The following is a 25,937-nucleotide window of genomic DNA, read 5'->3' as shown; positions in this document are numbered from 1 at the left end:
ACAGCGCCACCCACGTCCCTTATAGGAAGGGGTACCTCCACCCAATTCAAACCCTCCCACCACAGTAAGGGAGTAGGGCTAGACGATATCTGGTTTTCAACAGTGTGGTGTATCACCAGGTAAACGTCACAATATACTGATATGTATCACAATAGAGGAGCTAGCTGGCTTCACAGTTTTCCCTGCATCGCGCGTGCACATACGCACACGCCATAGTTTGCAATATATTGCCAGGTCAAAAATTACAAAACCCATATCACACAATATGGACTTCAAACCGGTTTAGGATTATATATCGATATATCTCCCAGCCCTAAAGTGGAGCTTGGACTGCTCTGCCCAGCAATGAAGTTTAGGCACTGCGTGATGTAGATATATAGCAGGACCGTGGTAGGGATTAGAGGCGGGAAACCTATAAAAGTAAGACTTAACCAATGCTGTAAATCATGCCACCACCTTCACCACCCAAGCAATCGTACTGAGGACTGTCCAAGTAGCAGCATAAAAATTCCGGAGCCAGGAAGAAGAGTTGCTACCAGGAGACTGAATTGCTTAATGCTTCATAGCATGTGAATTTGTGGTCAAAGATAATATGAAATACAGTATGTCATCATTGTTCTCTATTTTAGTGGCAGGTTGGCTGGAAAATTCAATCTTGAGCCCATCATATAAACACATCGAGCTAGGGAAAAGGTTCTCAAATGATTTTCACCCCGGCGTGCCAATATCTACTCTGTGGATAGATATAATTATCAGTTAATATAAAGCATCTCATTTTCTGTTAATTATAGATTGATTTGCTGAGGGCCCCGCTTTGTTAGGGAGGATGTTCTCTAGGCAGATGAAGGAGCAACCCCTTCATCATCTGGGAAGATTTGCCCTTGCGTCCTTTGAAAAAAAGAAAAAAAGATTTCTCCTCTTGCGGGAAAGGAACTCTGCATGTGCCCTGGCGTACTCATCCAGGATTTTTGCAACCGGGAGGTGGCTTCCTCATAGTTTAGCTACCCCTAACTTTCAATCCCATTCATTCATGGGAAGGCTGGCAGCTCAAAGATGCGGTGTGGGAGAGCTCCATCAGTAGAGCATAAGACTCTTAATCTCAGAGTTGTAGGTTCAAGCCCCACATTGGGCAAAAAGATCCCTGCATTGCAGGGGGTTGGACTAGATGACCCTCATGGTCCCTTCCAGCAGTGCAAATCTAGTCTAGCCACAACAAAAGGGTCCCGGGTTTAGGATGGTATTCAGCTAAGTTTTACTTAGCATACTCATTGAAATTAATGGGCCTGACTTAATCACATTTGTTAATTTCAATGTGTCTACTCTGAGTAAAACTTAGTTAACAACCTTGATTTTCAGCATCTCCAGATAAGGCTGGAAATGACTCCTGTTTAAAACTCCATCTCCCATCAGCCCCAGCTAGCAAGGCCAATGGTCAGGGGTGATGGGCGTTTTAGTCCAGTGATACATAGCTGCCAAGTTTTCCCTTTTCTCGCGAGGAAGCCTATTCAGCATAAGGGAAAATCCCTTAAAAAAGGGATAACTTGGCAGCTATGCAGTGATACTTGGAGGAAGAGCAGACTCTAGATCACACAGTGAGCCTCAACCAGTAGAGAAGGATCCCTCTACTGTAGTCCAGCTCCAAATGTGTGGATTGTGGTGTGCATAGGCAATTGTGATGCAGCAAAAGGGATGGGATTAGTACACACACACACACACCCTCCTTATCACACAAAAGGGCTCCGAGTCCATATGGAACTCAGGACTAGAGTATCTGCAATGATATGAAAAGCAGACAGAAGCAATGCCTGCATACAAACATCATGGAAGTTCTCCGCATTTAGAGTAAACATTTTTTTAGGCCCTGGAACTTATGACCAGTAAATCTGTATTCATGCTACTATTATTACCTGATCAGTTTGCAAATTACAGCTTCGGTGTGTATGGAAGCTGCGAATCATTACGGAAGGAGACATCAATCTACAACGTCCATCTTAGTTGAAGACTCCTAAGAACTTTTTCCACACTCTGTGCAAAAAATTACATCTGTCAATACTTCAATTTTACTTGAGCCAGGAGAAATTAAGGTGTGACATCTAGTCAGAGATGGTTGTCAGCAAAGTGATGATTACATACCATAATTAAGAGGGAGAGGACAAATTTATGCAGCTTGGTATAAAGCAGAATATATTTGGTAGAAGAACATTTTTCAATATGAATTATTTTCTGGGAGACTATTTTAACAAACTCCATTTTTATATTCTTGTTTTCTATATATAATGTTATTTTAAGATATATCAACTACTCAAAGGCAAATAATAATAATAATAATAATAATAATAATAATAATAATAACGCTGTAGCCTTAAATGAAATAAGCTCGAAAGGACCCACATATGACCTGAAAGTCCTTACTTAGTCACCCTATTAACCTTCTGAACACCATAGCAAGTGTGTGTCAGCTGCTTAAATTAAGGGAAGACTAATTAAAATTATACAAATATTAGGTGATGAGGGTCAACCTCTGTCACCCTAATACCTATGTTTCAGAATACTTTACATTTTTCCATCAATACGAAATGTCCTTATAATAGTAATGTTATTTTACAAATAGTGATTCTTTGTCCTTCTAATGCAAAGACCATGGGGGAAAGGTTTGCTAGAGAATTAGTTAGGGATGGAGAGGGGGGGAATGAAAGGAGGGGGATGGGGTAATAGTTTATTTATTGATTTGTAAATTGATGTAATAGAAAGTTAATGGAGATATTTTGGATTGAGAGTATGTATTTTGTACGTAAGTTGAAATGTTTGTTGTTTTTTGTTTTTGACTGTGTGAGGATTATAAATAAAATTTATTTATATATATAAAAAAGAGAATACAATTGTGTTGGGGGGTGGGGATACCTGAGACAATTTCAGAGAAAGCTGGGAAAGTTGGAAGGGAGCAAGAAATAAAATTGGCACATCAGTGAAAAGGAAAACCAATCCTGCCCTTTTCTTTAAACACACACACACAGGGTTGGATTGAAAGGATCCCTTCTGTTCATGGGTCCCAGGAATCCTCATATATCAGTATCTATGCATTTCTTAATCATCCATCCTGTTTCTGAGTCACCCTGTCCTCTCTCTGCTTCTCTGCAATTCGAGTTCCAAGTCACTCTGTATAAAGCAAAGCTCTGTGTTGGCCCATTCACTCTTTTGGGGAATCTAAAATAAGCTATAACTGTTTTCCGTTTGGCAGAGGAAGATACAATTTGGGGGATCCGGTGACTCTCCAGAGTGGATTAAGCATGCCAAATTGCAGGTTCAGGAGTTTTTATGAGAGAAGTCACTTTCCTCCATAATCCACATTATAGATAATTCCAACCAATACTACTATTAGACCAACTAAAATTCCAAAATCTGTTTTAGGTTCATATTTCTGCAATGGTGGTAGAGTGGGGTGGGGCGTGTTGTCTATTGATATTCCTTACCATCAAATAATTATAATGCAGTGTTGTGGGTATACTTGCTTGCACTTTAAAAATAAATCATTATCAGCTTCACACTGCCATGTTAGCATTCCTGGGGTGTATTTGTTTTCAGAGGGGACATCCTTCAGTGGGCATCCATCACAAGGTGAAGCTGTCCCTAATGCTGCCTGGGAAGTGCCGAAGAGTGCCACAGAATTTTTTCCCAAGCAGAGCAGTATATTATATTATTTTACTTATTTCAAAAGCTAAATTAAGCTTTTAACTACTTTAAAAAAACAAAAACCTTCCACTGCTCTGTTTTGCGTGTGTAGACCCTTTAACCATCCCCAAATAAATTCAGACAAGACTCAAACTTTTGGCAGAATTTAGGCCACAACTTTATTGATTACAATCAAGTGAGTGGTTGCATAGGCTCTGGTTCGACTAGCTCCCTGCATCCTTGCAGGCAGCGCTGACCCAGGGCACACCATAGGTCAGCCCTGGGTGCAAAGCGGAGCAAAGTGGAAAGCGGGGTCTACCACTCCACCAGCCAGATGCTCCCCCCCCCCTGGACTCTGGCTCTGGGCGCAACCCCTCTCAGGGTTGACCAACCAAGAGTCCCAAGATTCCTTTAACGGAATACCCATCACGTAGGGATGGCCAAACAGCTCTGCCAGCCCTATTACCTGAACCAGAGCCTATCCGCAACCTTACAAGTTGTGACGATTTGCCAAGTGGGGAAAATTCCTGCCGTGCCCCTGTCCCAAGGACAGACGACACATGGCGACATAAATATAGGGAGAGGTGGGCAGGTGTTCCAATGCACTGGCCCAAAAGAGGAGGCTCAGGGACACGTGCATGGGCTTAAATGGAGGTCCCTCAATACAATTTCGCTGGCGTCCCATTAGTCTGATTGCACCCCGCATCAAGGGACCTCCAATAGGGTGTTGTGGCCATCCAAACGTCCCCACCCACAACACATGGTCTGGTTGCCAGGCCGCACCACAACACGTGCCCTCTTGTTAGGGAGGACCCGATTTAACAGAAAGAGAAAAAGAAAACCAACCAGAGAGATTCAGTGCCCTGGAGGCAGCATTTAGACCTCACTTCTTGCAAAGCACAGAAACACAGGAAATGGGTGTGTTGAAGTAAGACACCTGGTGTCCTTTTTAAACATCTGTGCTGTGTTGACCTTCAACTGGCATCTCTGTGACTCAAGCCCAAGCCAGGTGTAGTTGGGTCTTATCAGGCTCCCCTGTCACAGGGAGGTTTCTAAGCACCTTCAACAGAAGGCGCTTAAAGACTATCTGCAGACGACCTTCTCGCTAAATACACGGAGGCCTAAAGAACGCCTGGGGATATTGTGGGAGGGGCTTGCATGCACACCCCTGTCCTTGGCAAACACTTGAATAGAACTTCATTCACCCTAGATTATTCCACTGTTCCTGACCTGCTATTTAGAAATGAACCATTTCCTTGGATTGCATCAAGATATTTGATCTGCAGGCAGCATTTTTCAAGGACCTGCTCTTTGTGACACACTGTAGCCTGGAACATGTGTGCTGGACTGAGTTTGGATGGGGCTTTTGTCTTTCTTATGTGCTCCTGTTCACATCCTTTTATGACTCTAGAAATAATAAAATCAATTGGGTAACCCTGGGTTTTTCCTCTTCCTAAATTCTTTTTTCTATCTTTATTTGTGTATGTTCCACTGCCAGCCTAAAGATGTACAGGAAATGCAGTTCTTTCGGACTGACGTGTAATATCACCAGAATTTCAATGGATTTCACTGAAGTCCTCTCAGCTACTGTTTCTCCAAACCAGAAACTTCACCCTCACCTTTTATGAAGGGTGGATTGAAGAAGAGAATTCTCATTCTGAACAGTCTATTTTTACAGCAACTTATCAAACAGTGGCCTTTAGCTGTTGTTCTGTGACAGCCACTCTATTAAAATCCTGATGTAAACAAGTGGAGAAGGTGAACTAGAAGTGCAGATATTTGCACAGCATTACTGTCAGGTAAAATTTTAAAGATAGGTTTTATGAACCCATTACTTGCAGTCAAGGCTTTTGACTACAGCATCGGAAATCATAGAGGAGACAAAGTGTTTTGACGAAACACGCTGCTGGGAATCAGTACGTAGCTTCCTTTTATGTAATTCAATTTAGTACAGGGCTTCTTTTTCCTCCCATGTTAAGTGAAAAATCTAGCTGGGAAGACATACGGGAGCCGTGTACGATTGCAATATGGTTACCTTCCAACGTGATTAATATTAAAAGGCCTTTTGTTATCGTTTAGTGCCTAATGCATGCATAATTGCATTGTACAAATAGACCGAGGGTGATATTTGCATGAGGTTTTGCTAAGTCAACCACACGGCAACAAATACACAGCCATCCAGGGGAATCCCCATCACCTGTGTGTTTGCTTTAACCTTTGGGAGGCATGTGTTTGAAGTGGCACACACTCTGTGTATAAAAACCTCTTATTTATCAGGATCGTGTCTGTGAGGAAGGCTGTCAAGCTTGCAACCGGGTCTCAGTAGAATTCCACCAGAGAGCAGAAAATGGGTGCTCTATGGCTTGGTATGGAGGCACAAACCCAAGCTGAAAACAACAACAACAATAACAACAACAAAAGAGATTTCCTCTCTGGCTATGGAACATTTGATAGCTCAATGCAGTCACAATGTGCCCATTCCATTGTGTTTTCTCAAACCCAACAGTCTAACTCCCCCCTATTCTTGTTTAATTTTGCATTTAATCTTCAGACAGGCCCTCTAATCCCCTCAAGCCAATCCATATTCTCTTATTATTTGCCCCTCGTAACAGCCGTCTAGAATACACACATTCCCTGCCACACAATTCCAGCATGACCCTGCAGACTGCCATGATATTCACATCTCATGGATTGGGTTTTTCTCAACAACATCCATCTTTTCACTAAAGTCACTAACCTGCACTGTGTTCAAGTCCCAATTTGCAACTATATTGATGATCACCTATTATATTTATTCTTCATGAGATGCATTCGTTATTTAGACAGTTCCCACACATACTTTTATTGCACCCATCAAGGTAATGGGGCCAAACTAGTCTAATCAGGAAACTGAACACTTCCACGTCCAACTGTATTTTTTTTAATGTTTTTTTTTAATGTTTAATATTTTATTATGTTTTTATATATGCTGGAAGCTGCCCAGAGTGCTGGGGCAACCCAAGAAGATGTGCGGGGTATAAATAGTAAAATTACCATTGTGGAACAGGATGTCCCTATTTTCATCGGAGAAATGTTGGAGGGTATGACAAAATTGCACTGGATATATAGACCGAGAGTGATATTTACACAAGGTTTTGCTAGTCAACCACACAGTAACAAATACACAGCCATCCAATTCTGAAAATACTGTCATAGTTACTGTATGACTTGTGAATACATGTCTAGCTTGGCCTTCAGAGCAACAACCTATTTCATAGGGTTGTTGTTTGTGAGGCTAAAGTGCTACTCTGATCCAGTATGAAGCAAGAACAGAATACAGATGCAATAAATAAATTGGTCCTGGGGGACTGTGCAAAAAGCCCATCTGTTTTCTGCACATGTACAATTCACAACACCCCACCCCACCCCCTCAACTGCATATGCAGCTAAACAGACAGACCTCAAGTGGGGAAACATCCATCTGAGATCACCAGCAACATGCAGCCAACAATTTTTGCAGAGGCTCCCCCACTGTGCAACATTTCATACTCATGTACAGATACTGAAATGTGCGTGCACACACACACTCACACACCCTTAAAATACCCTGAAATGTTGATTAGGAACAGATCAGGCCTCCACTTCCACTCATTTTAGACCTGAGACAATTTTAGTTTCGTTTTCACTTTTTTATAATAATTTTTATTAGTTTTGAAGTAGTAACAACAAAAAACAGAACGTAGAATACAAGAACAATAAAAAGAAGAAAAGAAAAAGAAGAAAAGAAACACAAAAATCCAAATACTTATTCCTTTTTCATTTCACATTATCTATTGGGACCCCCTCGGGCTCCCATCTACTGCGGTTCTTTAACAAATTAAAATTTAGCAATTTCTAATGCATTTTACTAACATTTTCTAGACTTATTTTACTCCTCTACTTAACATAATCCTTCATTCCACAGCTTCTTTCTATCCTAATTCTAATCTTAATATGTAACTTTAGCATATTTTTTCAAATATAATTTAAAATCTTTCCAATCGTTTTCACTTTTATTATGAGTGTTTTCAAGTTCCCCTGAAAATTTCATCTCCTACCTCCCTTTTGGTCCAGGTCCTGGACATTAATCACAACGCAGACAGAGCCGTGCAAAATCCCCATGGGCAATTTCTGGCTTTTGTCTGATCGAGGATGGACTGAGCTAAAGCTTACACCGAGTGCCCTTAAATACTCATCTTGTGGGCGCTTGAGGCTCAGAGGGGAGCCCACCTGAAGTGCGCCTGACTCTGACTCTGCCTCCTTAGAGGAGCTGGCTGGTTGACTAAAGGACCCCACCTTGTTTGGTAGCCATTCACCTCTGTGAGGCTCTTCCTCATCAGACATTTGGACACAAGAATCAAAACACACACACACACACACACACAAATCAGCTCAGCTCTAACCTCAAGGGACCAAGCCGGGAAATAATGCTCAGATGCAATCTTCATCAGCTAATGCAACACAAATGTATTCTGTAGTTGAGTATCTGAGCACAAAACACTGTGTGATAACCTACCCATCGGTTGAGACCCTACGTGAACTTACACAGAATCAAGTTTTAATGAAAATAATGGGGCTTCCAAGTTATTTAAGGCTAAAGTGCTGGACCTGTTTTAATTGCATTCTACAAATACATCTTTTCTTTGATTTTTTTAAAAATTAAGGTTGGTGCTTAACCAATGCAACTAGTTTTACTGAAGGCAAGGAACATCAATTCCTTGGTCAAATACATCCTTCTGAATTCTGTACACAGCCCTGAACATGCAAGAATGCAGAGGAAGCGTTTTAAGAAGGAGAGAGATAACAGCTGTCAAAGCATCTCCCAAAGGCCAAATGCGAACCGAGGGAAATATATAGGCTGCTAAGGCTATTCAGGAGAATATCCAAGATATTCTTTAGCACTGAGACTTCATGGGCATGGCTGCTGCCATCAAAATAACAACAGCAGGCTTAACAGGGAAGAACAGAAGTGAGGCTAAGGCTTGCTAGCTCAGGTTTAAGCAAGCCTATCGGGGCCCAATCATCTATTGACCACTCGCAGCATCATGCTTTCATAGTAAGCAGGATGCAGGGTGAACTATTTTATTAAGAAGGAAAGAAGAGGAGTAACAGATCTCTGTTTTTTTGTCCCTCTTCCCCCCCCCCACCCCAATGGGAAGCTGTGAGCTAAAGTTGGTTATTGTTAGAGACACAGCTGTCAAGTTCTCCCTTTTTTTAAAGGGGAATTCCCTTATGCTGAATAGGCTTCCTCGCGAGAAAAGGGAAAACTTGACAGCTATGGTTAGAGAATGTAAATCCTCCGCACATTTCTATCCTAGTAGCACTCAGAAATTAGGAAACCACTACAACTTTCTTTCTTTCTTTCTTTCTTTCTTTCTTTCTTTCTTTCTTTCTCTCTCTCTCTCTCTCTCTCTCTCTCTCTCTCTCTCCATCCCTCTCTCTTTTTCTTTCTTGAAATTTGGAGGATTATGGGAAATATAGTTTGTTTTCAGAATGGTTTAACCACCAATCCCTTTTCACAGGGAACTCTGGGAATTGTAGGCCTGTGAGGGGAATAGGGGTCTCCTAACAACTCTGAACACTTTCAACAAACTACAGCTCCCAGAATTATTTGGGGGAAGCTGTGCCTGTTTAAAGTGGTACCACAGTTCTTTAAATGTACGGCATGAATGTGAACCTTTGAGGGTTGTCATGATTAGCTTTTACTATTATACCACTGGGCCCATACAGACAATCAAACCACCTCAGGGGATATTTTACTGTGAAGATCTGTGGGGGAAATGTGTGGGGAAAGTGGTTGCCTGGATCTGTCTCGCATGTGAGAGTAAGGTATGATCCATCAGGCAACTCTGGCAGCAACTCCAGATTAGCTCAAGGATTCAATGTTGCACTTTGGTCAAGTGCCTTATCTGTGCCCAAGCAGGGAGAGTCATTTCTCTTACCAAGCTCATTAGCTACGCTCATCTCATGAGACCCAGACCATTCCCATCACTGCGTGAACTTTTGGGTACGTACCTGTCTTGAATCACAACCCTTTCCATATTTGCCTATAGTGGCGTTAAAAGAAAAACGGAACACTTCCCCCTCGTAATTATGTCTGTCTAAGCAAAAATTATGGCAGCCAAGGGAGTAGTTACAGTGGAAACCATAGGATCATAGCATCTATTTAAGGGCAATGGGGAAGGTCTGTTTCAGTAAGCGCTCCCATTATGGGCAAGAACAGCCAAATGGGTTAAAATACAATCATTCCAGATAAATTTCTCCCCAAGAAGTCAAAAGATTTGAAAGCTATTAGCAGTTCTGTAGATCATCCTCTTCCAGACACTTTTCTCTTTTTTTACTGACAGGTTGAAGTTAAAAATTTAAGCAAAGGAAGGATCTCTCTTTGCTACATACATTTAATGGAACTGAAGCCAAAATAAGTCAGACTAAATTATGGGAGTAAATGACCTCCTGGGAAGTATAATACCAAATTCGAAAGAACTGTAAAGAGTTTCCTTTGATCTTTTTAGCTCCACAGCCTGAAATTCAAAATCTGTATTTAATTTTAGATTGAATATGCCAGCTTTTAAGTTTCCTTTCTAACATGATATATCATTTTAAGTGATAGGACACCTTTAACTTGTATTTCTTGAAAACGCTGACTGTCCTCCCTTTATTCTTTTACACCATAAAAGAAACAGATATAAATATAACTAATTGCAAAAATTATTTGGGGTTGGGTGCTCTAATGTTTAACCCATCAACCTTCAACTTAAAGGACTAAGCATTCATGCCCATCCTAAATTTTCAAGGAAATATACTTTGATCTAAGGCTGAGACACATGCAGTTTCAGTCCAAGTCCTGAAGAAGAAAGATCTAAAACGTGTTTGTTTGTTTTTTAAAAAAAGTCAGTAAAGCACCCCAGTATAATAAACACATTTCAGTTTAGCACGTGGGCTAGTTCCCACCTTCCCACCCCTAGCTCAATACATTATAGCACACATGCAGATTTCTTGGTATGTCAAGCTTGCAAAGTAGAGACAGCCCATTCCTAAAGTAGGAACTTGTATCAGTGAAAGTTAGCACTTGGAAACCCAGACTTTTGCAACTGTGTAAGGTGGGTGGCGCTGTGGGTTAAACCACAGAGTCTAGGGCTTGCCGATCAGAAGGTTGGCGGTTTGAATCCCCATGTGACAGGATGAGCTCCCGTTGCTCGGTCCCAGCTCCTGCCAACCTAGCAGTTCGAAAGCACGTCAAAGTGCAAGTAGATAAATAGGTACCGCTCTGGTGGGAAGGTAAACGGCGTTTCCGTGCGCTGCTCTGGTTCGCCAGAAGCGGCTTTGTCATGCTGGCCACATGACCTGGAAGCTGTACGCCGGCTCCCTCAGCCAATAATGCGAGATGAGCGCTGCAAGCCCAGAGTTGGTCACGACTGGACCTAATGGTCAGGGGTCCCTTAACCTTTACCTAAGGATTTAACACAGAGACAATTGAAAGCTCTGAACTCTGTAAATACACATCATCTGCTAAATATTTGCACTTGAAGCAACAGAGATTCTCTTTTCCTAGTTTGCCTTTGCAAAACCAATCACAGACCCTGAATAAGCAGGTCAAGATTTCAGCACCTCATGAGGATGCCTCTAGGCTTGTCCAGGCTCTGTTCTGATTCAAAGACTTTCCTTGCCTATATTGCCTGGTCAGCTGACTGGACAATCAGCCTGCAGCAGTCTTTAGAAAGGATCCATCTATTCCAGAATCTCACTGTTAATAAATGGCTGCCCCAGTTTTATATTGAAGAGGCAGGCAGTGCTCTGGCACGAGGAACTAGGAAGTTGCTCAGGTGCATATTTGCACGGAGATCCCAAACTCTCCCCTTCTCTATTTTTTTTGTAGTGTAGCCAAGGCTGCAGTCCAAAACCCAACTGCCCGAGTATAAACTGCATGGAACTCAAGGAGACGTCATGGGTGGTATTTATGGGTTTTACTCAGAGTAGACCTATTGAAGATGCAGATAAGGCTAGCCTGCTTCACAGGGTAGCTGTGAGGCGCCCTGTCAGAAGGTATGTGAAATGCTTTGAACATTACCTGCTGAGTTCGAAGGCTGGGAATGGTGGTAAAATTAGTTGGCCACTAAAATTGTTTGGGTTCAGTATTATAAGCTTGCTTTTGCTTCATCAATGACAGACTGACTTTACAGCATTTTGGAAAATTGCCTCGATATCTCTTTTGGCAAGCAAAGTGAAGGAAGTTTCCACGCCTCAACAAATTTGGGAAGGATAGAAGCACCCTTGGGATTCTTTTAGAAACATCAGGAGCTGGTTTGTACTGAATCAGACCATTGGTCCATCTTGCTCAGTGCCGCTCGTACTGATGGGCAGGGGCTCTCCAGGGTTTCAGGCAAGCAATATCCCAAAGCCCTACCTGGAGATGCCAGGGATGCTCTTCCACCCTATGTTGAACATTATTATTGCTTCATTATTTAATCTCCCAGTATATAGTGTCTTGGTAAAAAGGTAAAGGACCCCTGTCAGTTAAGTCCAGTCGCGAACGACTCGGGGTTGCAGCACTCATCTCACTTTACTGGCCGAGGGAGCCGACGTTTGTCTGCAGACAGTTATTCTGGGTCATGTGGCCAGCATGACTAAGCCGCTCCTGGCGAAACCAGAGCTGTGCACGGAAACACCATTTACCTTCCCGCTGGTTTTATCTACTTGCACTTTGATGTGCTTTCTAACTGCCAGGTTGGCAGGAGCTGGGACCGAGCAATGGGAGCTCACCCCGTCGTGGGGATTCGAGCCACCGACCTTCCGATCGGCAAGCCCTAGGCTCTGTGGTTTAGACCACTGCGCCACCCGCGTCCCTATAGTGTCTCGGTAGCCTTTACCAATGTGCGCTTCAATGACTTCTAGTTTCCAACCTCATTTCTCCCCTGGTTCTGAGCTTCCAGTGCTCTCGCTTCTCTTCCAACTTGCAGCTAATATCCCCTCTCTGCTGCCCACCTTTGCCTCACCTCCATATAGCATCAGATCCTTTCCTTCTTCCTTTTCCCTCTGTCCCAACCACATGAATCCCAAAGATCAACGAAATACTGAAGTCTCTTCTGCTTACAGTACAATCCTATACATGTCTGTTCAGAAGCAAGTCCTGTTGAGCCCAATGGGCCTTTCTCCCAGCTACGGTAAGTGCATACCGAAATGTAGCCTAAGTGGCACTGCCGCCCAGGCAGTCACTGGCCAAGTTTTGCCAAGTGAAATTGCCAGCTCTAACCAGCTTAATTATTCTGGCAGGTCCCTAAAAGATGTCCCTATCCGCAGCCGTGATATTCCCTTTCAAAGGCTGGTCAAGAGGCATAAATAAAATCCCGAGACTCACAATATAACATTACAAGCTGGAGCCGGAGGGAATAATTTGTAATGCATAATTTATCCACTGAATTTAGCATCACTTCTTCCTTGCAGCAAGCGGGCCTGTGATTTCCTCACATTGACTCATTATTCCAAATCACTCGACATATTTTTTAACTTGATTGCTAACTGCTCTCTGTGGGGTTTTGATTCTGTTTGAGCTGAACTGGTTAGCAAGGGCTCATTTGTTCCTTTTTAAAAATAAATAAATAAATGGGGTGCCAGGATTGGATTTAAAAATAATAATAATCAGGATGCTGCCATACATTGGTGTCCTGAGAGATCAACGGTATGTACATCAGGTCACAGTTGCTACTGGATGCGTTGCAAAAGCGAAGACTATTCCACTACAGAATGAAATTAGGAAGGGGAGACGATCAAAAGGCAAAAGTTTTACATACACGTCACTCACGTGTATGTAAGAGGGTGAAAGGTTGTTTTCTGCTGCTCCAGAGAAGCGGACACGGAGCAATGGATTCAAGCTACAAGAAAGCAGATTCCACCTAAACATTAGGAAGAACTTCCCGACAGTAAGAGCTGTTCAACAGTGGAATTTGCTGCCAAGGAGTGTGGTGGAGTCTCCTTCTTTGGAGGTCTTTAAGCAGAGGCTTGACAGCCATCTGTCAGGAATGCTTTGATGGTGTTTCCTGCTTGGCAGGGGGTTGGACTGGATGGCCCTTGTGGTCTCTTCCAACTCTATGATTCTATGATTCTACGTGCAGGGCAATGCTTTGGGCAGAATTTACCTAATGAACCCTCTCAAGGACTTCTACTCGTGCTATGTGGTCTTCCTTTCCTCCTCTCCTCACCCCCTAAAATTGGGTCAGGGGGATTGGGAGAACATCCAGAACCACGTGGTGGGGAGGGGAGGGGAATCGTTCCATCTGACAAGCTGAAATGTTTGCACATTTGTGGGGCGTGCGGTTGCCCCTGGTATCCCTCCAGCTTCCTTCGGCAACTGTGTGTTGCACATGGATGTCGGTAAAGGAACTCCAACAGGTAAGCTTATGTTTGTGTGTAACGGTTGCCACATGATTGAGACACCCATAGTCTCTCTAAAGCAGCGCAGCAAGGCAGTTTGGGAAACTGGGATTTATGGCCTCATGGGAAGGATCCTTTAGGTGGTAAACCCAATGCATATTCACATTAGTTATGACCAAAATAAAGGAGAAAGTTCTCAGTAGTGTAAAGAACAGACAAGGTCACAGGAATCCCCTCCAAACAGTGTAAATGATATCAAAAGTGATTTATGAGTAGGGAAAAAGAAGAGTGCCTACAAAATGAATATATATTATAATCACATACAGGAGTGATAGCCGCTGCTGTGTAGCATTTTCTCCAAACACCTCAAATGGTTAGACGAGATCTCCTGGATTGCATCCCATTTCATACGCCATCAGAAGGAAACTTGAGAATTTCTCACAGATGGTAGCTGTAGACCCGCTTATAGCCTCTTATTTGACGTTTCAAAATTATATTAATCTTGTTTCTCAAATATACATGAGATAATGTCACACATTTGAATGGAATCCACAATTTAAGAGGAAATAAAATGCCATTATAAATTGAATAGCTGGTGTAGTTTTTCCACAAGAGCTCAGTGTCGCTATACCACAGTCAATGGAGCTATATCACAAGGCATTATTTTGCTCCCAAAGACTGTGATGCAAAAGGATTGTTTGTTTATCATGAATCCTTGCAGCATATCAAAGATTTTTTCTTTTTTGAATAATGTAGAAGTACAAAGCTATAATCCAAAGGTAGTTTCCAAATACAAAGAAGGCATTATTCAATGTTGCTTCTCAAACGCTCCTGCTCACAGAATGTGGTAAATCTGCCCATATATATCCCCAACAGATACGATTCTCAAAAATGGCTATTTATGCTTGAGTAGAACAGATACTCATGAGTAGAATGACTATTTTAAAGCATATCGTTACATCCACTATTCCCTGAGAGTCAGGAAAATATGCACGAAAATCATTCTAGAAATACAGATCAATCCACTTTGTCAATTAAACAAAAGGGGGAAGATTGTGTTTTCAAACCTTCCAGAAATGGAAACACAACATAAGCTGCCAGGGGTAGCTGGTGGGGCAGAGCAGGGTGGAGCAACCATCTTTGCCTGGCTTCCCAATTTGGAGGTCACTGCCAGTAGCCAAGCAGGAGGAGGAGAGGTGGAAGGGAGGCACAGGTCGGGCACAGTGGTGGAGCCAATCCACTGCGCTGACCTACACATCATGTTGCCCCCCTCCCCCGAGTTACCAGCTGTGACCTCTGCATTTGGGGATCAGGTAAGCAACATTACCTCACTTCACCCCCACTGACGGCTCCTGCAGGCTGCAATCTAATGCATGAGAGTAATCCCCCTCTTAATACAGGTAAGCAACATTACCTCACTTCACCCCCACTGACGGCTCCTGCAGGCTGCAATCTAATGCATGAGAGTAATCCCCCTCTTAATACAGTTGAAATTACTGGCCAGAGTCTTCCATTTATCAAGATGCTATCAAGCGAAACAAGCTTACCCAAAGCTGTGATTGGCCTCTAGGCCTAGCGCTCCAATTATAGTTAATATAATTATAGTTAATATAACTGGTCCTGCCAATGGCTAGTTCGGGATCTTCTACCCATCCCCCCAAAAAATAATGATAATAATAATAAAAAAATTATTTTGTAATATTTTGTGGTGTTGTAATAAATAATGATAAATACCCTAATAATTAACCACTTCTTGTCTACTGTCAAGAAGTAAATAAATAACAGATCAGTTTCAACATCTGGGAATAATCTTTCCCCCTCCCCTTTTAATCCATTATTTGCTTGTTGGTAGATGTTGCTGTAAACAAATTAGTTATCGCCTAAAAGCACGCACACACAATAGGATGCTTCCAATGAAAAAGACAAAAAAAGGAGGGCCAATCTCAAGATGCTGAAGTAACAATAGCGCACTTTTTTATTAATCCCCAACATGTTTCAGCCAGAACAGGCCCTCCCTTGGGGACCCTCACATTACTATTTCTTCAGCAGCTGGAGATTGATCCCCCCCTTTTTTTGTCTTATCACTTAAAAGAAAATGATGGTGGTCAGGTGATTTTATCGTCTGGAAACACATAGAATAAAATAGTGTGTGTGACTTTTAGTTGCAGCTCTGTGTTTTTACTGCTCTCAAAGTCCTGTTTCGGCATTCAGAAGAACACGTGAGGTCTCCCACTGTGTAAGAGCACTGGGGCAATCAGGGTTCCTAAAGGGAGGGAAGAGTCTCACCGCTCTCAGCTTGAAGTGGTTTGGGTATGCCTGAAGACCTGAGCATGAAGAAGGGGGCTGGGAGGAGGCGGCTGGGAGCAAGGCTGGTGTACATGTTCATTGCCCCTACAATTGGAGCCTCCATACATCCTGGAAAAGGCTTTAGTCAGTCTACAAATGAGTTACTAAAGAAAACAGTGCAGGGTTTTCCCCCATTGAACTATTTTGGGAGCCTGGTTCTGGTTTGAACAATGATTAGATGCTACCCTTGATGCCCAACATTTGGCGAATGTTGACATTTACATGTGAAACATGGACAATCCCAGGTGAATTCTGTAAATGCCCCCAAATGCACTTAAGTTTCCCTGCTTCGGGGAAATGGTACAAGTGATTGCTGACCATTTAGTGCTGATAAATTCACTAGTATTTCTTTCTGCTCGTATATTTGCAATAACCATTTAGTACTATCAACATTCAGAATTCACTGTAATTTGATTAGTGGGGGGGGGAGAGAGACTACAATATATAAATAATCATTTCTGCTTCACTTAGTTCTAAATTATTAGGCCATTTCCTGTTGGGCTACAGCCATGAAATGTAGGAACATACCAGGCATCCCCAAACTGCGGCCCTCCAGATTGTGGCCCTCCAGATGTTTTGGCCTACAACTCCCATGATCCCTAACAGGACCAGTGGTCGGGGAAGATGGGAATTGTAGTCCAAAACATCTGGAGGGCTGAAGTTTGGGGATGCCTGGTACATACTAAGAAAATGGATGCTTTCATTTACATTACTGAAAGGATATCCAAAATACTCTGCAGCGGTAAGGATGCTGAAATGCAGTATATACCTAAGGTACGATTCAACTAAGTTGCTGCGTGTATAGAACGAGGTCCACTTGCACAATAGTCCACTGTTTGGATTTGATATCCCGCTTTATCACTACCCGAAGGAGTCTCAAAGCGGCTAACATTCTCCTTTCCCTTCCTCCTCCACAACAAACACTCTGTGAGGTGAATGGGGCTGAGAGACTTCAGAGAAGTGTTACCAGCCCAAGGTCACCCAGCAGCTGCATGTGGAGGAGCGGAGACATGAACCCGGTTCCCCAGATTAGGAGTCTACTGCTCTTAACCACTACACCACATTGGCTCTCACACCACACTGTCTCCCCATCTCCATGGAGTGGTTGTAAATAAGCAGGTGGGGGCTGGCAGAGGGCAGGCTGAGATTGGTGGGGCTGTTGCCTTCATTGATTACGTCTAAGTATAGTTGATATTTTACTACTGTAAACACTTAAGCATATAATAAATGCATTTGCTTGAAGGTTTAATAAATAATCCTACTGCATGCTGTTTAAAGGTAAAGGGACCCCTGACCATTAGGTCCAGTCGTGACCAACACCGGGGTTGCAGCGCTCATCTCGCTTTATTGGCCGAGGGAGCCGGCGTACAGCTTCCAGGTCATGTGGCTACCATGACAAAGCCACTTCTGGCGAACCAGAGCAGCGTACGGAAACGCCGTTTATCTTCCCACCAGAGCAGTACCTATTTATCTACTTGCACTTTGACATGCTTTTGAACTGCTAGGTTGGCAGGAGCTGGGACCGAGCAACAGGAGCTCACCCCATCGCAGGGATTTGAACCGCCAACCTTCTGATCAGCAAGCCCTAGGCTCTGTGATTTAACCCACAGCGCATTTGAACCATTTTTACATTTGTTACCATAGCTATTATTTATTGTATGCATACATTTCAGGAATGGGGAAACCTGCAGCTTCCCAGATGTGGATGGACTCCAGCTTGCATCATCCTGACCATGGGGCTGTATGTGGCTGATGGGAGTTGGAGTCTCCCATTCTGGATTTCTTTGTTACATTATCACCAGCCTTTTCTTCAAAGAGCTCCAGGCAGTGTACAGGGTTTCTCTCTAAGCTTGCCATTTTACCTTCAGAACAACCTTGTGAAGTAGGTGAGCCTGCAACTTGGAAACGGACCCCCCAGTGTCATGGTTGAGCAGTGATTTGAATCCATGTCCCACTGGTTTAGGTCCACTAATTTTTACTCCACCAGTTAATGATATTAACTAACCTTTTTTCACAGCACACACATACACACACACACACACACAAATCCCTGGAGAGAGAGAAAAGACAGAAAAGATGTGTGTTACGCTCTTCGTAACTTCAATTAGTTGTTAGCAAAAGATTGTCTCCTGGTAGCAAAACCAGGGGGGGGAAATCTTTTAAATTAATTTGAAGATGCCTATATTTAGAGAATGGCATTGCTTTAACAGGGCTATGCAAATGAGTCCAATTTAGCATCTTGTATTCAGCTGGAAACCATTGCTAAATGATCGGGATAGCCAGTCACAGATATTAAAATGAATTATATCTAATCTGAATTTTAGTCACGCTACATTAACTAATAGAAAGTTATTAACATTTCAAGAGAAAAAAAGCTTTTGCCTGCAAAATTAACAGTGGCTGAGATGTGACCTGTGAGCCATGCAGCCTGATCACTGTAATGACAGTGTAATGGCATATTTACATTAAAATCTCTGCAGCTAATATGTGATTCAGAATTGGACGTTAAGTCGAGGATTATTTAGTCTGGCCTGCTGGCCTTTCTCTAAGTAGTTTTTTTTTTTTACTTCAATACAATTCTGAAACTTTTCATTTCATGACTATTTATGTGGCCAGTTTCTACGGCTATGTCTTTCCATCCTGTTTTATGCAGCACGAGTTTCGCTTTCATTCCTCCCACCCCATCCCAGTCTATGATTTTTTTTTTTTGCTTGGTGTATAAAGCTTTGAGAAAATGGTCCTGGGCAACATACCAGTGGGAGGGGAAAAAAATAGGGAATATTTTTCTGCTTCGTTTTCGCTCTAATTAGCTTCAAAGAACAACATGTCTTCGAGGTTCCCTTGCAATATATCCTCGCTATACATCCACAGCACAGTGGAAAGGGGAGGGGAATTGGCAAAGTGAGACTGTATCCCGGTAAGAAGGGGGAGGGAAAAATATCAACGTACATATAACGATATGGATATCCCTTCTCCAAGGTAGGAAATGGAAACCTGCGAGAAATCCTAGCTCACGGCTTGTTTGTGCTGAGAACAAGAGATTGGATGCTGAAGACCTGACAACAGGGCAACCGAGCCTTATGAAAGAGACACACATAGAGGCAGTTGACGGCTGGTCGTGATGTTAGAGCAGAGGCACAACTGTGATACAGGAAAGCATTAGCAACAAACAAACAAACAAAAACAAGGAATTAGAAAAGCCTGGGAAGAGAGGGGGGGGGAAAGACCTCCCCTTCAAAGACCGCTTTTGTTTTTCAAATGAAACCATGAAATGTCAGCTTTAAAATATTAAATGAGACAAGGGTCAACCCAAGCAAGATTCAAAAAAAGACATTTTAAAGAGCATTTCAAAATTAAGGGACTAGAATGCCAGGAAGATATTCCTTAGGATAATTTTTTGTGTTTCAGGCTTTAAAAAATTTTTTTTCAGTAAAATGGGTCACATTTGCTCTGTTAGCCTCTAATTTATTTATTTTTATAGCATAGATCCAGGCAGAAAACAGACCATATTTTCTTAAGTGCCGTTTTACTTTCTTTCTGGGTATAGGTTGAACATAGGCTCCACTCCTCTTCGGCATCGATGTACGTCAGTCACAAAAAGCCCTCATGATGTAAATGCCAAGTTGTTTCCATTCCCCAATTAGAAGAAGAAAAAGAGGATTGATACAGGGGCACATCCTTGACTGACAAGCAGCTCTGCCAAAATTGTGCTGCGCACAGATTCATAATAAACACAGGCGCTTCATTTGCAGCAAATTCCAAGCTTCATCTTATTTATGAAACCTTTATTACAATGCGGCCATTCAATAAATGCTGATTGAAGGTACAACTAGAAATTGGATCTGATATCATACAATGTAAATTATGTTTAACAGCTGCAAGTTTATTTGATATTCCTGGGTTCGTTTCCTGACTGCTGAATTTTTCTCAACAAATGGAAGGTGCACAGCCAAGGGCGTACCCACCATGGGGCAAGTTAGGGCAGCTGCCCTACTCTAGAAGCAGGGCTGGTGGGCAGAGGCGGAGTTCGCCATTCCCGCCGCGCCGCGCCACACCCTCCCTCCAGCTCCCCGGCGCGCCCTCAGGCAAGGCCAAGCGCGGCGGGGAACCAGGGAGCGCGGCGCGGTGGGCGGGAACGCCGAACTCGCGCTCCGCTGGGCTGGGCTGGGCTCCGCCTCCGCCCACCAGCCCTGCTTCTAGGGAGGGGCACAGCCCGGCGGAGCGCGAGTTCGCCGTTCCCGCCCACTTTGTGGCCCCTCCCCTTCCGTGCCTTGGCCCCTCCCCTTGCCCCCCCTAGTTTTGATTCTGGGTACGCCCATGTGCACAGCACAGCTCTGCATCCTGGGCCAGATTCAGGGGATCGTGGCCAGTGCTATTTTTCTAGAAAAAGAGGTGCCGGAACTCACCATGAACACCTTCCTCGTCTCTTAGAATGGCAATGGCGTCTACCAGAGAGGTGCTAGCACCCACATGAGAGCTGCCGGAACTGAGTTTCTGTGAGTTACCCCTGGCAAAAAAGAAGAAGAAGAAGAAGAAGAAGAAGAAGAAGAAGAAGAAGAAGAAGAAGAAGAAGAAGAAGAAGAAGGGCCTGATCTTGGCCAATATGGTTTGCCCAGAGATGCGAACAACACAACTATTGCATGCTCACAAGAAATCAGTTGGACTGTACCTAAATGCCAAGCAAGCTGACAGAAGGATTCATTCAGAGGGATTCCTCTGGAGATAATGGGAGCAGCCCTGTTTAGGGAAGCTTTTAATGTTTGATGGATTTCTGTATTTTAATATTTTGTTGGAAGCCACGCAGAGTGGCTGGGGGAGCCCGGCCAGATGGGTGGGGTATAAATAATATAAATAAATAAATTATTATCATTATCATTATCATTATCATTATCATTATTATATAAGCTAAACAAGCTATAGCTTAGGGCCCCACTCTCTTGCACCCCCCCCAAAAAACCCCTGCCAACCTAGCAGTTCAAAAGCACAAAGTGCAAGTAGATAAATAGGTACCCCTCTGGCGGGAAGGAAAATGGCGTTTCTGTGCGCTGATCTGGTTCGCCAAAAGCGACTTAGTCATGCTGGCCACATGAGCCGGAAGCTGTACACCGGCTCCCTCGGCCAATAAAGCGAGATGAGCGCCGTAACCCCAGAGTCGTCCGCGACTGGACCTAATGGTCAGGGGTCCCTTTACCTTTACCTTTATACTTCTTCTTAATTGTATTTCAGTTCAACAATTACTTTGATAAAATACATATTTTGTTGTGTGCAAATGGCTCTAGATACCTATTAGGTCCATAAATTACCATATAGCATATATTAACACAAAAAAAACAGTGACAAATTGTTGTTGACAAAGGACAGCTGGACATATAAAAGGCCCCATTACCTTCAGTAGCTTAGGGCCTCATCAAACCTAAATCTGGCCCTGAATGGGAGGCATGTGAATCTATCTTATACTGAGCCATTGGTCCCTTGCACCAAAATATTATCTACTCTGGAGGTCTAAGTTAGGATCTTGGGTCTTTCCTATTACCTGCTAACTGATCACTTTTCACTAGAGGTCCCAGGATTTGAACTTGGGTCTATCAGCACAAAGAACATGTGCTCTACCACATCTTCAGCAAGTGACAGAGAGCCATGAAATGCTATGAGACCGAGTAGTTGCAGCTGGCAGGGCAGCAGTGCTCACCTGACCTCCCGTTGCCTGTATTACTGCTACTTATCAAGGGGGAAAGAGGAGGCAGCAGTGAGTGCAGTTCAGTACAAACACACCATCATAGCCAATTTGGTGCTCCCACCAGTGCCATTGTAGTGCGCTGACCACACTTCCACCTCACCCCTCGCAATAAGCAACATGGGCAATGGGATTCTCAGTGGACTGCTAGCGTTATAATAAAAATCACAACGAAACAGGACAAAACAAAGATGTGAATGAAAACAAAACAAGGATAAGTTCTCGATTAATGGTCCAAGGGCAAGCCTAACCGTGTTGAAAAGGATTCAAAAGCTAAAAGTTCGGTGTGCTCTTAAAAAATAGAAACTCCTCTATTTATTGCATGTTTAGAAAGAAATCACGAGAAATAAGGAGGCTAAGAAATAAGGTGTGGAATGAATTAACTGGAAGAGCCACATCAGCAGAAGCTTTGAGCAAGGACTTCTACTTGCACAATGGAGCTTTTCCTATCCCTGAATTGGCTCAAGGGGGTTGAGAGAAGCCTCAGAAGAGGGTGCCAGCAGAGGAGAGGAAGGATCATTCTGTCTGGCCAGCTCAAATGCTTGTGAAGGCAGATTGTTTCTAACAGTGTGGTGTTCACTCCCACCCCCTCCCCCGATTATTGACTTCCCCAACCTTGTGCCCTCCACGTGTTGCTTTCTGATGCCTGGGGCTGATGGGAATTCGAGTTCAACAAGATCTGGAGGGCATCAGATTGGAGAAGGAATGTGCTTTAAGAAGGGTGCTCACAAGAACTGTACCCACCTGATCAGAAGTTAGGAAACCATAGCTGCTTATGATTTGGAAGCTCAAACCATGGTTTGGGTTCTAAACTTAGTGCAAACCATATCTGACTTATCCATGGCCACCTGTGAGTTTATATCTGAATTGCACTTTCTTCCTAACTCACTCAGAGAAAAGCACAACATTCCCTCCACCGGCTTATGCTGGCTCTCAACAATAACAACAGCTAGCAGATTCAACACCAAATACCTCTGGGCTATTTTGGAATGATCATGCAGCAAGCAGAAGGCAATATAATTAGAAACTATGATTACACCATGTTAAGCTGTGATAAAGTGTAATTTACCAGTGTTTAACTATTCATTAAAAGCCGGTCACACAGTGTTGGCAATAGTTTAGTTTTTTTTTTTAAGGTACAATAAATCCTACTCTGAAGACTTCACACAAATATGCAAGTGCTCGTGAATAATATTTTTTAAATACCAGTTCCAGTGAGAAATATTGATGAGAAAGTGAGGCTTTTTCTTTCATTGAAACTGAAGATAGATTGGACCAGGGAGAATTATATTACTATAGGAACAAATGGCCATGACGCAGTGGTCAGGCAGTAGCCTTTGTTTTGAATTTCTGTGCAACCAGCTTGAACCATCAGCACCTACACTTTTATGGCCTTCCACATGTTTAACTGATGAAATGATCTCCAGTGTGTTACACTAATCTAGTCCGGGGCTAATTTTGTAGTGTGTGGGGCCTTCTTTGAGGCCTGCTCCTACCTTAGTACCAGTACTCCAATGGACAGGGAGTGGGTCTTGAGCTCATTCCCTCCCATGTTGTCCTCGACACAAGAAAAAGTGAACATTTGGACTTGTGGTCATTTGCTACCAGTAGTGACTGGCAGATTGGGGCAGCACTGATTCAGACCAGGAGTGGCAGGCATTTGAGGAGGAAGATGATGAATGAAAGGGGTATGAGACACAAGAGTAGAGCCTCTCTCCTACCTTCAGACCCATTTTGGACCTGCAGCTGAGACCAAAGCCCTAGGTGGTTCCTGGTCCCCACCAATAGAAAAGATTGTGGAGGTTGCTCTGGGGCACTGACTAATGTGATGGAGTGGGAGGATTCAGAGCTGAAGATGGGTCTGATGTTGTCTCTAGGCGCAGTGCCGCCTCAAGAGAAATGAGGAGACACTTCCCTCTAGATGTAGCACCCGCCTTCAGGCCATGAGCTCCTGCAGGGACAAATTCTGGTGAGTACCTAGACATTCTCCGTTTCTGCTTTTAAAAAAGCATGGCAGGTAGGTGGGGAAACTCATTGGAATAGCTTTGCAGATCCCATGCAGCCTTGAAATCCTTGATGCTGTTGCAATGTACTGTTATTCTGCTTTAATAAAGTATCACTTCCTTACTTGTAAGTAACTGCACCTGCCTGTTTGGGGCAGAAGGCAGGACAGAGGGAGAAAGCCACAGTGGTGAAGAGGTCAGTGCTATGAAAGTGTGTTGGGGGAGGCAATCCAGCACTCCCACATGTGTGCTAGAACAACTCCAACCTCTTCACTGCTTCACCCCTCTGACGGGAGGTCAGGTGTGTGGCGACAGCCCTCCCCACCACCCGCTACTGTTGGTTACAATGGCAGCAGAAGCAAAACATGGTGGAGAGGTATTTTGTATACAGTTCTAAAAGATAGAGGGGCCAGGCCTGGCCATTGTCCCTGGATTGTGTACCTCTTCATGAGAATTTCAACTGCATTTGTTGGATTGGCAGGATTACAGAACTATCGCCAGACTCCACAATATGTGCTGTACACCTTTGACAATTACTTTCTTACTTTATGGACTAGCAATACTACAAGCATTATCGTTGGAATGAACTCTTTCATACCTTTGAACTTCCTGCAGTATTCTATGGGGCAAGGGACTTGATTTGAATTTTGAAAATTGACGTCTTAGTTTTGGTTTAGTTTATATTTAATAATCATGCAATATTGAGACAATTATCAGCTGGTCACGTCTGTTTTGTGGTTGTGTGTGTGTATATATATATATATATATATATATTTTCAACGCCTACAAATGGCCGCAGAATCTTCCAATTTATATGTCAGGTATGGTATTTTGTTGTGAAGAAATGATCACCTTCCCATGTGCAAATATTACTGATGGGAATACCCAGCTGGGAAGTGCAAAAACAAGGCCATGGTGGTGGGGAATCAGCACTATAATGGTGCACAAACAGAGGTTCACACGACAGTTGCCTGTGAGCCACTTACCAGCAAGGTGCTCAGTAGCATTTGGGTTTTTTAAAGACAAAACTTTAAAGGTGTTTTTTTCTTTAAATCACCACTTCCTTGTGAATTGCTCCCAGAAATGTAAACCAAAAAGTGAATGAATTGGCTAAATCCTTTGCTTCAGAATAGCATCTCCCTTGTTTACCGGCTTCTCAAGGAAGGTCAGCAATCCAGGCAGCGTAAAGAGAAAACACTTCTCCAAGAGGGCTGTTATTGGCAGTGCCAGTGGAGAGCCCTACAGGATACTTGTCTGACACCCCTGGAGGAAATGGCGGCCTCCCTGAGTACATGTGCTTGTACTGAGGGCACGCAGGAAGGTTCCCGTGCGGGCTTAGGTAAGCTCAAAGGCTTTCGTCCATTCAGAGTGAGAAGTACATTGTACTTGACAATAAACCTGCCATTTTAAACCTCAGGGGTTTTAATCTTATAAATAATAGAGTTCAGGAAAGGGAAAGGGGGGGGAAAAAGGGAGAAGTCTGCATAGCTCTGCCCGGAATTCAGATTTCTGCCAGGCACTCATTGGAAGGTTGCTTGGAGATACATCCCAGCAACGGCGTATTGGCGGGATTATGCTGCACAAAAATATGCAACAGAACTCGAAGGTTTTTCTCCATTATGCTACCTTTTCCCTCTGGTCGCTGCAAGAACATCCATCATTCAATGGCACCCCAGAGCTATTCAGCCCACTGCATGCATTCATGGCCTGTAATCTAACTTTCTGCTTTAGAATCTGTTAACAAAAGCAAAAGGTCTGCCGACCAAGTTCCCTTTAAAGGACCATTTACATTAGCTATA

Source organism: Zootoca vivipara, chromosome 1 (assembly GCF_965207765.1).
Source record: "Zootoca vivipara chromosome 1, rZooViv2.hap1.1, whole genome shotgun sequence".
Taxonomy (NCBI): domain Eukaryota; kingdom Metazoa; phylum Chordata; class Lepidosauria; order Squamata; family Lacertidae; genus Zootoca; species Zootoca vivipara.
The sequence above is the reverse complement of the archived record's forward strand: the minus strand, read 5'-3'. Positions refer to the sequence as shown.